This window comes from Mirounga angustirostris, unplaced genomic scaffold, assembly GCF_029215605.1.
Source record: "Mirounga angustirostris isolate CCGP_5_RB_7025 unplaced genomic scaffold, mMirAng1.0.hap1 SCAF_13, whole genome shotgun sequence".
Lineage (NCBI taxonomy): Eukaryota > Metazoa > Chordata > Mammalia > Carnivora > Phocidae > Mirounga > Mirounga angustirostris.
In genome coordinates, this window is record NW_026991721.1 from 4076754 (window position 1) to 4090491 (window position 13738).

Here is a 13738-nt window from a genome sequence, read left to right on the forward strand (position 1 = left end):
ACCAGTGGTGGTCAGCCTGTGGAAACATCCTTCCCTTTCTGGGGCTTGCATCCCTGTCAGAAGATGCCCAGGCCCCAACTACAGCACTATTTTTGCATGAACACCTCCACTCTGCTGGTTCCTCAGCAACCTCAGACATGGAGTCCTTCATCTGATGATGATGGAGCATGTCCCCTGGCCAGGCTCTGGGGACACACGATGAACCTGCCACTCCTCCTCCTTTTGAGGAGCTCAGAGCCTGCTATGATGGAAGAGATGCAGGCACTGTGTTTGCACAGTGAAAAAGCATCTAACTCAGGCTTGGAAGATCAGGGAAGGTCACTCAGAAGAGGTGCTATGAAGAGGTGCTGTATCTGGCAAAATACCCAGAACATGGCATTGCAGTCACCCACCAAGTGGGAGCTCTGAGACAAGAAATGATGATGTCATCTGGAAGCTGCAGAGATACCATGAGGAGGAATATGGGGGGGTTGCAATCAAAGGGGTCATAGACATAGGTGGGGGCAGATCTCAAGAGCCACCAACCAAGACAACATGGCAGGGTTTTATGTAAGACAGATGTAAGGAGGTTGAGAAGGGGCCTTCTGGCTGCTGGGTGGGGAAAGGATTGAAACAGAGTGAGACTGGAGGTTGGAAGGCCAGCAAGGAGGCTGTCAGAGCAGCCCCAGTGAGAACAGACAGTGGCCGTGGGAGTGGGGAAGGAAATTTTGACAGATCCAAGAGCTCTAATAAATGTCAGAGCCCAGTTTGCTGATGGCTCCCTGACAAGGAGTAATAGAGAGGGTGGCGCCAAAGATGACTCCTGGGGTTCTGTTTGGAGAAATGGATGGGTTGTAATAAGTCTGCAGATGTAGAACATAGGAGAAAGAGGTCTGGGATAAAATAGTGAGTTTTTCTTTTCTGGTCATGGCACAAGTAATTGGAACTGTATTAGCCCCTCCAGCATAATAATCATAAAACTGAATGGCATATATGAGACCATGGTTTTCAACATTGTAATAAAGGCAGAACAAGACTGTGATCCCCAAGAGAAGAAAAAAACCCAAGTGAGCCCCACGATCTCCCTGGACCTGTGCTTGAGGACACTTCCCTGATCACAGTGCAGTGAGCAGGCATCCAAGTAGAACAAAGAGTGGTTATCCCACTGAACTAAGGGGGCAGAGAAGAGAGTTTGGGATAGCTGAGGAAGCTACAATCTGCAGGGCTGAAATCTGGAGAGGAGGAAGCTGTATGGGTAGGGGAAGGAAGTCTGTGTGAGGTCACCTGACACTTACCAGGTGATATCAACCCCTAAATGTTTGAGAATGGAACAGAGATACTGAACGTCAAGCAGTACTAGGGAAATTTGGGGTTCTTGCTCAACTGGAGTGGAGCAACTTCATTAAACTCTGGGGCATTTAGCTGTGACATCAGAAAGCCCTCACCAATAAGGACCACACCTTAGAGTAAAGCCCACTGTAGGGTACAAATCCTAAAACCAAGCCTCAGCGAGATTTTTGGTTTGGAACTTAATTCCCACCAAGTTAGAGAAATTTGGAAGACATCTTAGGCTTTTGACAGAACTGTCAAAACAAATAATAAACCAAGACTGCACACATTCAAGCAATCAGTCAGTAATTGAACTTCCTGCTAGAACATAAATCAACCCTTTTTAGAGGAAGGTATCTGAATCCAGAGTTTCTACAATATATCATCCACAATGTCCGATACATAATCAACAATTACCAAATGCACAAAGAAACAGGAAAATGTGACTCACAGTCAAGAGGGAAAAACAACAGAATTTGATTTCAATAGAAATCAATACTGGGATATTTTGGATAATAGATTTATCAAATAAATCTTTCAAAGCTAATATGATCAAAAATTAAAGAAAAATATGCTTGAAGAATTAATGGAAAATATGGCCATAATAAGGGAGCAGATATAAGGAATCTAGGTGGTGAAGTGGAAACTGTAATAAAGAACTGAATGGAAATTCTAGAACCGAAAATAATAATAACTGAAATGAAAAATTCATTGGATGGGATCATGTGTTATTCAGTTTGAAATATGCCATAATGCCTGTAGTGGAGAAATTAATATACATAGTTGGAGATGTGAGTCTGAAATTCAGGAGGGAGACCAGACTGGAAGATATTTGAAAGTCATCAGCATGGAGATGAGAATGGATAAGCTCACACCTAAGGCTGTGGGGAGTGGGATAATCCACCTCAGCCAAAGCCTTCACTCCCACTGGGGAGGAAAAATAAACAAACACTAATCTCTAGAGAGCTTAGGTGACTGCTCTCTAGAGCTGTTGAGTGGGGAAAGGATTGGAACAGAACACCCACTCTTTCAATCCCACCTCTCCGAGGATTCTGACCCCCAAGCATAGCCTCAGCCAACCTTGCCCCTTTCAATTCCCAACTACTAACTACAAGCCCCTCATGAAGCAGAGAGGGGCCTTGGGGGGACTTCTCTGATAATTAGAGCTGCTTTAGGAAAACAGCTTTGAATGGGGTTCCTTGCTGGGTGCCAGGCAGACAAGTTCTCCCACTCCCTCCCACCCTTGCAAAATGTGCTCTGTGATCTTGCTTGATTCTGGAACAAGCAGCCCTCCCATGGAGGCCCCATACCCCTAGGCTCCAGAACCTGAGGAGGGGAGTAGCAAGAATGGCAGCTGTCAGGAGCTGCTCTTGGCAGCCCAGATCCCAGGGCCTGTTGGAACAGGCTGCTTAGATGAAGATGAGGAGCTCCCCATCCAGTGGACAAGTAATGATTGATTATAGTCTCTATCTGAGCGCTTACCTTGGACAGGCATTGTGCTGAGCATGTTACATTAATTGCCATAATATCCCCATGAAGTGACAAGCCCCCATTTTCCAGGTGAGGATACAGAGGTTTTGAGAAATTCAGTGACTAACACAAGGATAAGACTGAAAGCAGTTAAGACTAGGATCTGAACCCAGGTTTCTCTGACTCCAGAGCCTGTGTGTCTAGACGGAGGTGTGTACCTATCTGTTTTTCAAATCTATTTCTTCCAGAGTCATCTTGGGCTCTGTAAATGGCTCCTCATTTTCCTAGTTGCTCAGGCTAAACATCTGGGAATCACCCTTTTCCCTTCTCCCACAACACCCAATTTATAAACCAAACCCTGTTGTCTCCAAAATATGCCTTGAACCTGCCCCATCTCTCCAGCTGTACCTCCACTGCCCTCGCTGGCTTTGTCTACTGCGATAACCTTCTCACTGCCTTCCCTGTATAGCCCCACATGGTAGCCAGAGTGATCCTTTAAAAACTTACTCAGACCAGTGACTGTCCGGCTTAACACCTTCCTTTGGTTTCACATCCTGCTCAAAACAAAATCCACAGTTCCTACCCCCAAGACCCTGCATGATCTGCCCTCCCTCCTTCTCATCCTCATCTCAGTCATAAGTCCCTTGTTGTATCTGCCTCAAGTGTACAAGCCTTTTTCAATTTTTGAGAAAGCCTCACTTTGTTCATTCTTCAGGACCTTTGCATTTACTGTTCCTACGTCTTCTCCAGATCTTCACATCGCTGACTTCTTATCAGGTCTCAAGTCAAATGTTACAAGTCTTTCAATGACCACTTAACTAAAGTACTAGCCCCCCCAAACTCATCTATTACACCTTCCAGCAGTCATCACTCTTAAAATATTTTGTTTGGGGGTTTATTTTCATATTGCCTGTATTCTCAACTAGATTTCAAGCCCCATGTGGGCATGGATTGTGTCTGCCTTGTTCCCATCCATCTATCCAACGATCCATCAGACCATCCATTCCCTGAGCACAATGCTGGGTATTGAGGACCCAGAAGACCACTCTATGCTGGGTGCTGAGGACCCTGAGATTACCAGGACATGGAGTCTGGCCTGGAGAAACTCCCAGTTTAGTCCTCCTGTTCCCTCTGTTCCCCATATTTTGAGCTGGCTCAGGCAGAAACTGCACCTTGCTTGTAGGCAGCACCAGGGAAAGCCCTGGAAAGCTGCTCCTGTTTGTGGATAAGTCTTCACTCTCTGGGGCCAGAGAGAGAATCAAGAAGAAGACTCTATCCTGCTTTGAAGAGTTAGATGAGGAGTTACAAAGTTCAAGGTGAAGTATCGAAGCCCTGAGATGGTGTGTAGTCTGTGTGCTACAAGACCAGAGGAAGAAGCAAGACAGTGCCTGGAATGGGTAGGTTGTCTTCCAGGAGGAGTTGGAGCTAAAGCTGATCTCAAAGGAAGGAAACCCTGGAGAAGAGGAGCAGAGGTGGCAAGTATGGTGCAGAGGCAAGAATATTTTCAGCATAAATGTGGGCTCCTGGGGTGTTGGAGGGTAGGGAGTATAGGCTTGTACCTAGCAAACTTCTACTCATCCTTTGATACCCAGCCTCAATGACCCCACATTTGGGAAGGCTTCCCTAAACCACCCCACTCCCATCCTGGGCAGAGATAATAATGATAATGTCGATGGTGATGCAAATAGGTCATAACAGTCATTAAGCACCTTCTATGCCAGGCACGGTGCTATGTATCTTAAGTGCATTGTCTTGTCTAACACCATAACAATCATGGTGGTGGCCACTACCCTATCCTTATTTTTCTGATGAGAACCTGAGGGTGAGTCCCTGAGAAACACTCCCATCCATACTTGGTTTACACCTTCTCAGCTACAGAACTTCCCTGAGTCACCATAGGAATTTGTCTTCTGATGGTTTCCCCTTCCCCCACACCCAACACACACCGGGAATGCCACCAGGGCAGGGACAGTCTGATCATTTCCTGGGTCCCTGGAGTCCAGCAGAGGAAGTGGCTGAGTATGAGTGAAACTTGTCTGAATGTTGGATGGATGGTTGGATGGATGGATGGATGAATAGATGGACAGGTGGATGGATGGATGGATGGATGGATGGATGAATAGATGGACAGGTGGATGGATGGATGGATGGATTGGATGAGTAGTAGGGTGGGTAAATGGTTGTATGAAGAAAAGGTCCACACACCCTTCCATCCCTCCAAAATGATTGGTTCTGTGGCTACTTCAGTGTTGTCCACCGCAAGATGGCTCTTTTGTGTGCAGAGAGCCAAGGGCTAGGCCCAGCCCCTCCCACCTTCCCCAGGCACATTCTTCCTCCTTCGCGGTCACTTCCCTGTTAGGCCTCATGTCCTGGCACCCATTTGAGGGGTTCAGCTTTCTGGGAGGTTCCGCCTGAATGAAATCTCCGTGATCCTTGCTCCCCCAACCCTTGCAGATGCCTCTGGCTTTGGCCTCCCCCTCCTCAGCTCCCCAAATCCAGTCGCCCAGCCGGCCCCCGCCCCCAGCCCAGAGTCAACCACCATCACTGCAGCTGTCCGCACTTACAAAGCCCGACTGTTCGATAAGGCTGCGCCAGCTGGAACGAGACACTTCCCGTCCGACGGGAGGTTCTGCACGGAGCCTGAGGGCAGCTGTCGGCTCGGGGGCGCAGAACCGGATCTGAGGCCTACTCAGGGCCAGCACCCTTCCTGGGCCCCCCTCCCTCGGCAGAGGCTCCTCTAGGCCTGGTCTTGGGTCCCAGAATTGGCTTCTCAGATGGAAAGGTTGGGATGGAGGCTCTGAGGGGGACAGGCTCTAGCTGCTCAACCCCTCTGAGACCCAACATTCCAGGGCCTTAGGGAATCTGGCCCCTGAAGGAGGCATGCGATCAGGAGCTCCATGGGAGTCTGGGGGCTGGCAGAATTTGTGGACCCCTCTCCTCAGTCATCAGCCACCAGAGTGGCGACAGTTACATGTACTGTGGTCACCCACAGCCAAAATGGACACCAGCGTTGACCATCAGGGAAGGCGCCCAGCCCTGCAGGGAGGTGCTGCGTTTCTTCTAGAAAAAACATCTGCGGGGGTCTTCAGCATTTTCACAGCTCACTAGGCACTCGCTGAACCTACTGCATGCCAGGCACGGGACTCTGACAGGCCAAGCCCCAGCCCTCGTGGAGGCTGTTCTCATGCACAGCCTCCTCCACCTGGGGTCCACCTGGGGCCCACTCACTGGCCAGGACCCCCCGGCCCTGCAAGGCGCTGCCTTTTCTGGCTCCCATCCCTCCTAACAGGCTCTAATTACATCCTGGGAGAAACAATTAGGATGAAACTGAGGGTTTTTCTCTCTCTCCCCTGGGCCGGGCCTGTTTAATAACTTAATTAAATAAACAGAATTATAATTATAATGTTAATATTTCCTTTCTGTAATGCGGCACATTCTGCTGGAAGAAACCTCTCTGGGGAATGGGAGCTTCCCGCAGCCCCCAGCACCTCCCCTGTGCGAGGCCGGCCGCCCCCGGCCTCCCCGCGGCCCCCCGCCCGGGCTCTCCTGCTCCGGGGCCCACAGCGCTGGCAGGAACCCCAAGCAGGAGGAAAGCCGCGTCCCCTCCATCCTGAGTGTTTACAGTCGGGCTCAAACCGCACGATGGAAATTACTCTGAAGCTCCTAATTGCACATTTCCTTCCTCCAATCTTTTCTTTTGACAGTCGACTTTGAAAATGTTCACCACTTAATTCCCCAGGCGGGAAGGGGGAGAAGGAAGGAGGCTGCCGAAGGGGGGGCCAGACCCCGTCCCCATCCCCAAGGGTCCGGGCCTGCGGTGAGTAAGCTTCGTCTCCCGGAGGCTCATTTCCTCATTTGTAAAATGCGACAAAGAATAGTCATGTGCAAAGCAATGGTATGTAACTGGCCAGCACATAGTAGGTGCTCAATAAATGTGAGGCTCCTTCCTCTCGGCTTGTTGGAAGCCAGGCCACGTGCTAAGACAGAACGCTCGCAGCTATTGTCTGTGTGCACAGGATGGAGGGGTTCACAGAGGGCTGCCTGGTTCGTGGGCCAGCAGGAGGCTCGGGGAAGCTGGCTTGCTTTCTTTGTGCCTCGGTTTCCAGGTCTGTAGGAGGGAAATGGCAACAATGTTCACAACACTGAGTCATCACAAAGGACGTGAACTGGGGCGAGACATAGAAGGAAGCACAGCAAACATTGGCAATGACCCCTGTGGGTCTCTCTGGGAGTGGCCAGGTGGGCTCGGCTATCAGACAAACGGGGTTCCAGTTCTGGACGTACGTGTACCCGGGAATGTCATCTGGCTTCGTGGACCCGCCGCGTCCCCACTGTGAACGTGGCAGGAAAGATGCAGGATTGCAGCAGGGTGGGAGGCAGGTAGTGCGTCTGAGGTCTCCCCAGAGGGCGGTGGCATGCCTGCCCCAAGGCTGGGGGTTGGAGGGGCCTCCGTTGCAGGGGTGATGAGAGGGGTGGGGCTGCAGCATCAGGAGACACCCTCTGTCGTGCCAGAGCCTCGGTTGAGGGAGCACCTGGGCCCTCCGTGTCCCACCTGCCCAAGACTCTGCCCCTTCCATCCAGGCCTGGGCCCTGGAGCCAGGCAGCCTGGCTTCAGCCCTTACTCACTGTGTGGCCTTGAGCAAGTCACTGAACCTCTCTTAGCTTCTGTCTCTAAGCCTGTAAACTGGGCATAGTCACTGGGTGGCTGGGATGATTGGTGAGTTAATGCGTATCAACTCAGGTCCTGGCACACAGTAGGCACTCAATGGTAGCATGATGTCTGTGACTGTTAATCATTCCTTCCCAAGCTCAGTGCCAGCCCGGGATGTTTCTGGAGCCGATCTCCCAGCCATCTCCCCAAGCATCACCCAGGCCGAGGTCAGGATGCACCTTCTCTGCTGGGAGTTCCTCTCCTATCCCCACAGCCTGGCCTCCCTTGTCTGGAGGCTCACCTCTCACAGGCCCTCCTCCTGGAAGCTTTCCCCAGCTCAGGGTTACTGGGGCTGGACCCTGCATTCCGCACACCCTGCTCTCAGCACTTCCGACCTCCCTCGTGGGTTCCACTTGGGCCTACATCCTACTGGATTTGGACTCTGGAGTGCATGGCTTACCTCTGCTTGTCTTCCTTCTGCTCTTCTCCCCAGGCCCCGTGGAAACCCACAGGAAGGCAGGGAGGGAACTGGAGCTAAAGCCTTCCCTCTGGAGGCACGCCCAGGGATGGAGGGAGGGAGCCCATAATGAGGCCGTGATGGCAGCGTAGAGTATAAGGGAGGTGGTGGAGGTACAGTGAATCAGATGGAGTTGAGATTCTTGGGAGGAGGTTGGAATGAGTCCAAGAGCTGGATCCAAGAGCAACAATGGGTAAGACTGCCTGGATGGTCTATGGAAGGACGCGTCAGGGGCGACAGGCACGTGCGAGGCTAGGCTCCATTCCCTGAGGTGGGGAGCACCATAGAGAACCAGGTTGGGGCTGGTGGGTGAGCAACAGTTGGGGCAGGGGTGTGGTGAGTTGAGGGTGTCTTTGAGCACCCGATGGGGACACCGAGGAGATGTTGGGAGATAGACCTGGGGTGTCCCTGGGCACCTGATGGGGACACCGAGGAGATATTGGGAGATAGACCTGGGGTGTTCCTGAGCACCCGATGGGGACACCGAGGAGATGTTGGGAGATAGATCTGGGGCTCAGCAGAGACACTGCAGCTCTGGGATGCCCAGCCGTTACTGTCGTGTTTCGCCCGGGAAGCACGCAGGGAGCCAGGAGCAGAGCTGGGACCAGGGCCCAGTCTCCGCTACCCCCACCCAGCCCGGATACTCTTTCCAGCCATCCCTGTAGTTTTCCAAGAGGACACAGGGTGGACGAAGCCCAAAGAGGAATGTTCCCTTGAAAACACAAATCCTTTCAGCTGTTTTCCTCTTGACTTATTGGCAAAAGCCCAAAATCTATACATTTTTTTTCTGGTGAAAATAATAGCAAATCTGCCTTGGTCACTAACACTGTGAAATTGGAGGCAGAAGAACATTCCCATCCCCAGCTGGCCTCCTGCGTCAGAAGGGGCCCGAGCGAGCCAGGTGCGAGGGGCTCTATGCCCAGGGACAACAGGTGGTGGGGGCGGGGAGGGCCTGGAGCTCAGGCAACTGCCCTCTCTTCTCCAGACACCCCCTTCTGGAGGGATCTCATCCCTCCACGCTAAAGTCACCATGGGAGCACTGGGACCCCCAGATCTTTTTCTTGGGCCAAGAGCAGCAGAACCTCAGCCCACCCCAAACCGAACCCCCCTCTTCACCTCCCTTCTCCTAGGTTCTCCCCCCGCATCCAGCCACTAACCACAAACCTGGGGACATGATGACTCCTCCCCTGAGCCACACTGACCCCCTCTTCTGCTCTCGAGTCCTCCCTTGCACCTCCAGCCTGCACGGACAACTCCCCCAGCTCGCTGCCACCTCCAGACTCACATTCTGGTGTGCCCTGCACCTGTCACTGAAGTCTTTCCAACAGGACCCTGCTAATGTCCCACCTCCTTCTGCGTGGACCTCGGTTGCTCCTGGTGGCCCATGAGGCCCTCTACCAGTGGACCTTGCCACTCCTCAGCCCACTCCAGGCCCTGTCCTGGGGTCCTCACCACTGCCCGCACCTCCGTGTGGCCTCCAGTCAGGCCCAATGAGGCCAGGTGCCGATCTGCCTGTTTTCTGTCTTTGCCCATGCTGCTCCCCCTCCCAGAATGCACTCCTCGGTATATAAAAATAGGGAACAATGGGACCTATCTTATAGGGATATTCCTTCATTCCCTATGGGGCACCCACTATGTGCCCATGATGGTTATAGATGCAGGGGGATAAAGCAGTGAGGGAAACGGCCAAAACCCCTGTGCAAAGTTGCAGACATCCTGGTAGAGAGACAGCAGTTAACAAGACCAATGCAGAATTCAGCATGTCAGATAGTGCTGAATGCTACAGAATACCGTCGGGCAACTGTAAATGGGGAGGCCAGGGGAGGCTAACTGAGCAGCCTTCATTCAAGTAAAGACCTGAAGGAGAGGGGGGCCTGAATGGCTCAGTCGTTAAGCGTCTGCCTTCAGCTCAGGTCATGATTCCAGGGTCCTGGGATCGAGCCCCGCATCGGGCTCCCTGCTCCGCGGGAAGCCTGCTTCTCTCTCTCCCACTCCCCCTGCTTGTGTTCCCTCTCTCGCTGTCTCTCTCTCTGTCAAATAAATACAAAAATCTTAAAAAAAAAAAAAAAGACCTGAAGGAGAGAAGCAGGCAAACCATGTGGTTATCCTGGAAAGAGTATTCCAAGTGGAAGGCATAGCAAGTGCTAAGGCCCTGGGGTAGGAAGCTGCCTACAAAGTTTGAGGAGCTGCAGGAAGGCCATTGTGGCTAGACTTAAAGAATGGGGGAATGGGGGTAATGTGATCAGAGAAGGGCCAGGCAGGGCTGAGCAGGGAGACATGTGTGGGCTGCAGGTCTGGTCAAGACTGCAATCTCCTCTAAGATGGAGCCCTGGGGGTGAGCACAGAAAGGGCATGACAAACCTCAGAGTGTAACAAGATCATTGCCTTCAGGGCCAAGAGAAGGAGCAAAGGGCCACAGAGGGACTTTGCAGTCAGCCAGGGTGGCTTGGGCTGAAGTGGCAGAAGAGATGGCCAGAAGTGGTCCAGTTCTGAGCACCGTGCAGACGGGAAGGCCAGGACACGTGGAGCCCTTTGGGGCGTGCCCCGCATGAGTTACATGCTTCGGGGGTGGGAGAATTTCATGTGGTCAATAACTGATTAAAATAACATGAAGAGGGGCACCTGGGTGGCTCAGTTGCTAAGCATCTGCCTTCAGCTCAGGTCATGATCCCGGGGTCCTGGGATCGAGCCCCGCATTGGGGTCCCTGCTCGGCGGGGAGCCTGCTTCTCCCTCTCCCACTTCCCCCTGCTTGTGTTCCCTTTCTTGTTGTCTCTTTCTCTGTCAAATAAATAAATAAAATCTTAAAAAGAAAAAAAGACACGGGAACATCTTCTCTTTAAAAAAAATAATAGGAAGATGCAGGGGACAATGATGATTACTGAGACCAAGGCACAGGGGGCCGCTCTTCTGACCAGGACAGTCGTGGCCTCCAACCTGGGCCTGGGAAGGTGGTGTGGACCGTTTGGGTTGGGGATCATGTGGCCCCCGTGGGAGAAATTGGAGGATGCCTTACCCAGTCCCAATCCCTCCTGGCTCTGACTGGGCAGGACCTGGCATCCTCCTGGGTCTTGGAGTGAGAGGAACAGTCGAGACAAAAGTTTGTGTAAGAAACACCACCCGTGGCCAAGGGGGCCGGGTTCAGGGGAGTTGGGTGTCCACTGGTTTCTGAACCAGCGCTTTCTAACTCAGCTGACCTCTGGACCCTGCAGCCAACTTCCTGACAGCCAAGGAAAGTGGCATCCTTAATACTGCACATGCTCCTTGAAAAGGAAGCAGAACATTCTGGAGACACGCACACGGGTGGCTTGTGGAAAGGGGTTCTGCCAGTCAGCAGTTTCCGTTTTGACACGTTTCTTCACTTGAGAACTTGTTGGGTGAGTCCAGTCCTGAGCCCACCATGTGGTGGGAGCAGAGGAGGCCTGAGGTCCTGGCAGTCCTACCAGATCCTGGATCTGTGCCTCTGGGCGAGTTCCCTTCCCTCTCAGGGCCCTCGTGTCCCCTGCTTGTGTTTTGGGGTGCATTCCTGCGAAGAGGGGACCTTCACTCCTCCACAAAGACTGTCCTCTCCCTCCACCGATGGGAAGAATTCCGATTCCGGGCTGCCGGGGCCTTGCACCCTCTGCCCGGACTCCAGGGCCGAGGCCGGCACCCTGCCCTGCAGCGCCCTCCCTGACCCTGCATCTTTCCCCTCCGTGTGGGGCTGGGTGAGTCCCAGGAGCGGCAGGGGCCCCTCTGGCAGCCCTTCCTGTGCCGGGACGACCAGAAATGGCTCATCGGCACACAGACGTGTCCCCAAACGATGTAGATACATCTCATGAACCCAAACCAAATGGGTCCCCAGGTCATTCTCCCTAACCAAAGCCCAAACCTGTCTAGAGCGGTTCCGGCGCCACCAACATAAGGGGAAGGGTGGCAGAGAACGTGGGAATGGGGATAGTGACTGGAACCGCTGCAGGTGAAACCTCTTACTATTGCAAAGTGTATGGAGGACGTATGACCACAGGCAGGTCCAGAGAGGGGGGCCGGGGGGCGGGGACCGTGCCATTGCCAGTGACGCTGGGAATCACCTTGTGGCCTCTTGGGGTCTCTTTGAGGCTTAAGCGAGTTGGGAGGTGCTCCCGGTTCCTCCTCCCCCACCCTCCAGCCACAACTGCCCTCAAGATGCCCATCAGGGGCCCCGATCCCTGACCACAGCAGAGACAAGAGGGCCTCGGTACTGTCTGTTGCCATGTGCCCAGCATTCTGCCAAGCCATGGCCATCGTGAAGGTCGTGTGTTCCTCCTGAGTAAGTTCCACGTTGAGAGGCCACCAGTCACGGTGCTGGGAAGGGGGACATGCAGAATCTCTTGCAGGCCTCCTGCTGCCTGTGGGACGGAGAAGCTGTCCCAGAGCCTCCCAGTCTCGGTTTTCCCATCTGCGAGATGGGACCCTGGCCCCTAGTGGCTCTGACCATCACAGGCCGGGGTGAGAAAATAGCTGGTGGCTTCTGAGCTTTCACTGCATGCCAGCTGCTGTACGTATATCCTAGATCTTAGATCAGCCTACATATATTAGCTCATTGACTTATTACGAGTATCCCCATTTTACAGATGCACACCCAGAGGCTCAAAGAGGTTTTCCAAGGACACACCAGCCAGAGAGGGGCAGCCTGAGCCCTGAGCCCATGTTCCTAACCACTGTGCCACCTGCCTCCCTTCCAGGGAAGCAGAGAGGGTCCAGAGAAGCAAGGAGCCTGCCACGTTCACACAGGCCTCTTGACCCCAAGGCCTCTCTTCTCACTTCCGTGCCCACATCATCCAGGCCCTCCATATCTTCCAGACATCACGCGGGCAGCTGCTTCACAGGAGAGGAACACAAAATAAATGTGTCCCGCACTGAGCTACCTCTTGAGATTCCTGCAGAAGATTAATGAAGTCTTATCAAAGAACACATGGATTCATGCCGACCCGCCAAGTCGATCGGGGACTGGCAGGACTGTCATTTTTATCAGATGCTACGGATCTTCCTCAGTTTACAATGGCGTAACGTCCTGATCAACCCATCCCAGCTTGAAAACATTGTTAAGTCAGAAATGCATTTAATACGCACCTCACCTACCGAGCATCATGGCTTAGCCTAGCCGACCTTCAACGTGCTCAGGAGACTGACGTCAGCCTACAGTTGGGCAAAATCATATACACAAAGCCTATTTTATAATAAAGCATGAATGTCTCGTGTAATGTATTGAACCCTGTAGTGCAAGTGACAGACAGAGCATCCATGTGGGTACAGATGGCTGTCGGCGCATTGGTTGTCGACCCCCCCATGACTGCGGGCTGATGGGGAACTGGGGCTCCTGCCTCTGCCCTCCATCCCAAGGCAAGAGCGCTGGCCCAGGAAAAGATCTACCTTCAAGCTTCGAAACATGGTCTCTACCGAGCGCATATCACCTTCACACCATAGTCAAGTTGGGGACTGTAATTAGCTGAATTTCCTCTTGTGACCTTGGGAATTCAGAGCGCAGCCTATCCGAGGGGCCATGCATGGTGATCAGCCACCTCTTGCACAAAATGGTTAGGAGTAAAAACGTCCTAGGCTTTCCTTCGATGTTTAAAGAGAAATCATTAATGCTGCGACATGAAAATGTAGTGGAATTTCAAACACAAAGCGAATGTAGCATTATTGGGATACAGCGTTTGGCGGAGGGAGAGATTTCTGCAAGACTGTTGAACTAGAATGGCGTTCTGGCAATAGCCGCTTCCTCCTTGCAAGATCTAAAGAGAGCGAGCGAGGAGTGGGGTCAGTGTTTCTC

At 52.6% G+C, this 13738-nt stretch overlaps 1 long non-coding RNA gene across 1 annotated transcript; it reads left to right on the forward strand.

Moving 5' to 3' along the window:
• Positions 1-8078: 8078 nt before the first annotated feature.
• On the forward strand, positions 8079-13166 carry LOC135362243 (uncharacterized). Its single transcript, XR_010406717.1, has 2 exons — positions 8079-8139; positions 12537-13166. It is a non-coding gene; the product is annotated as an uncharacterized LOC135362243 (long non-coding RNA).
• The last annotated feature ends 572 nt before the right edge of the window (positions 13167-13738 follow it).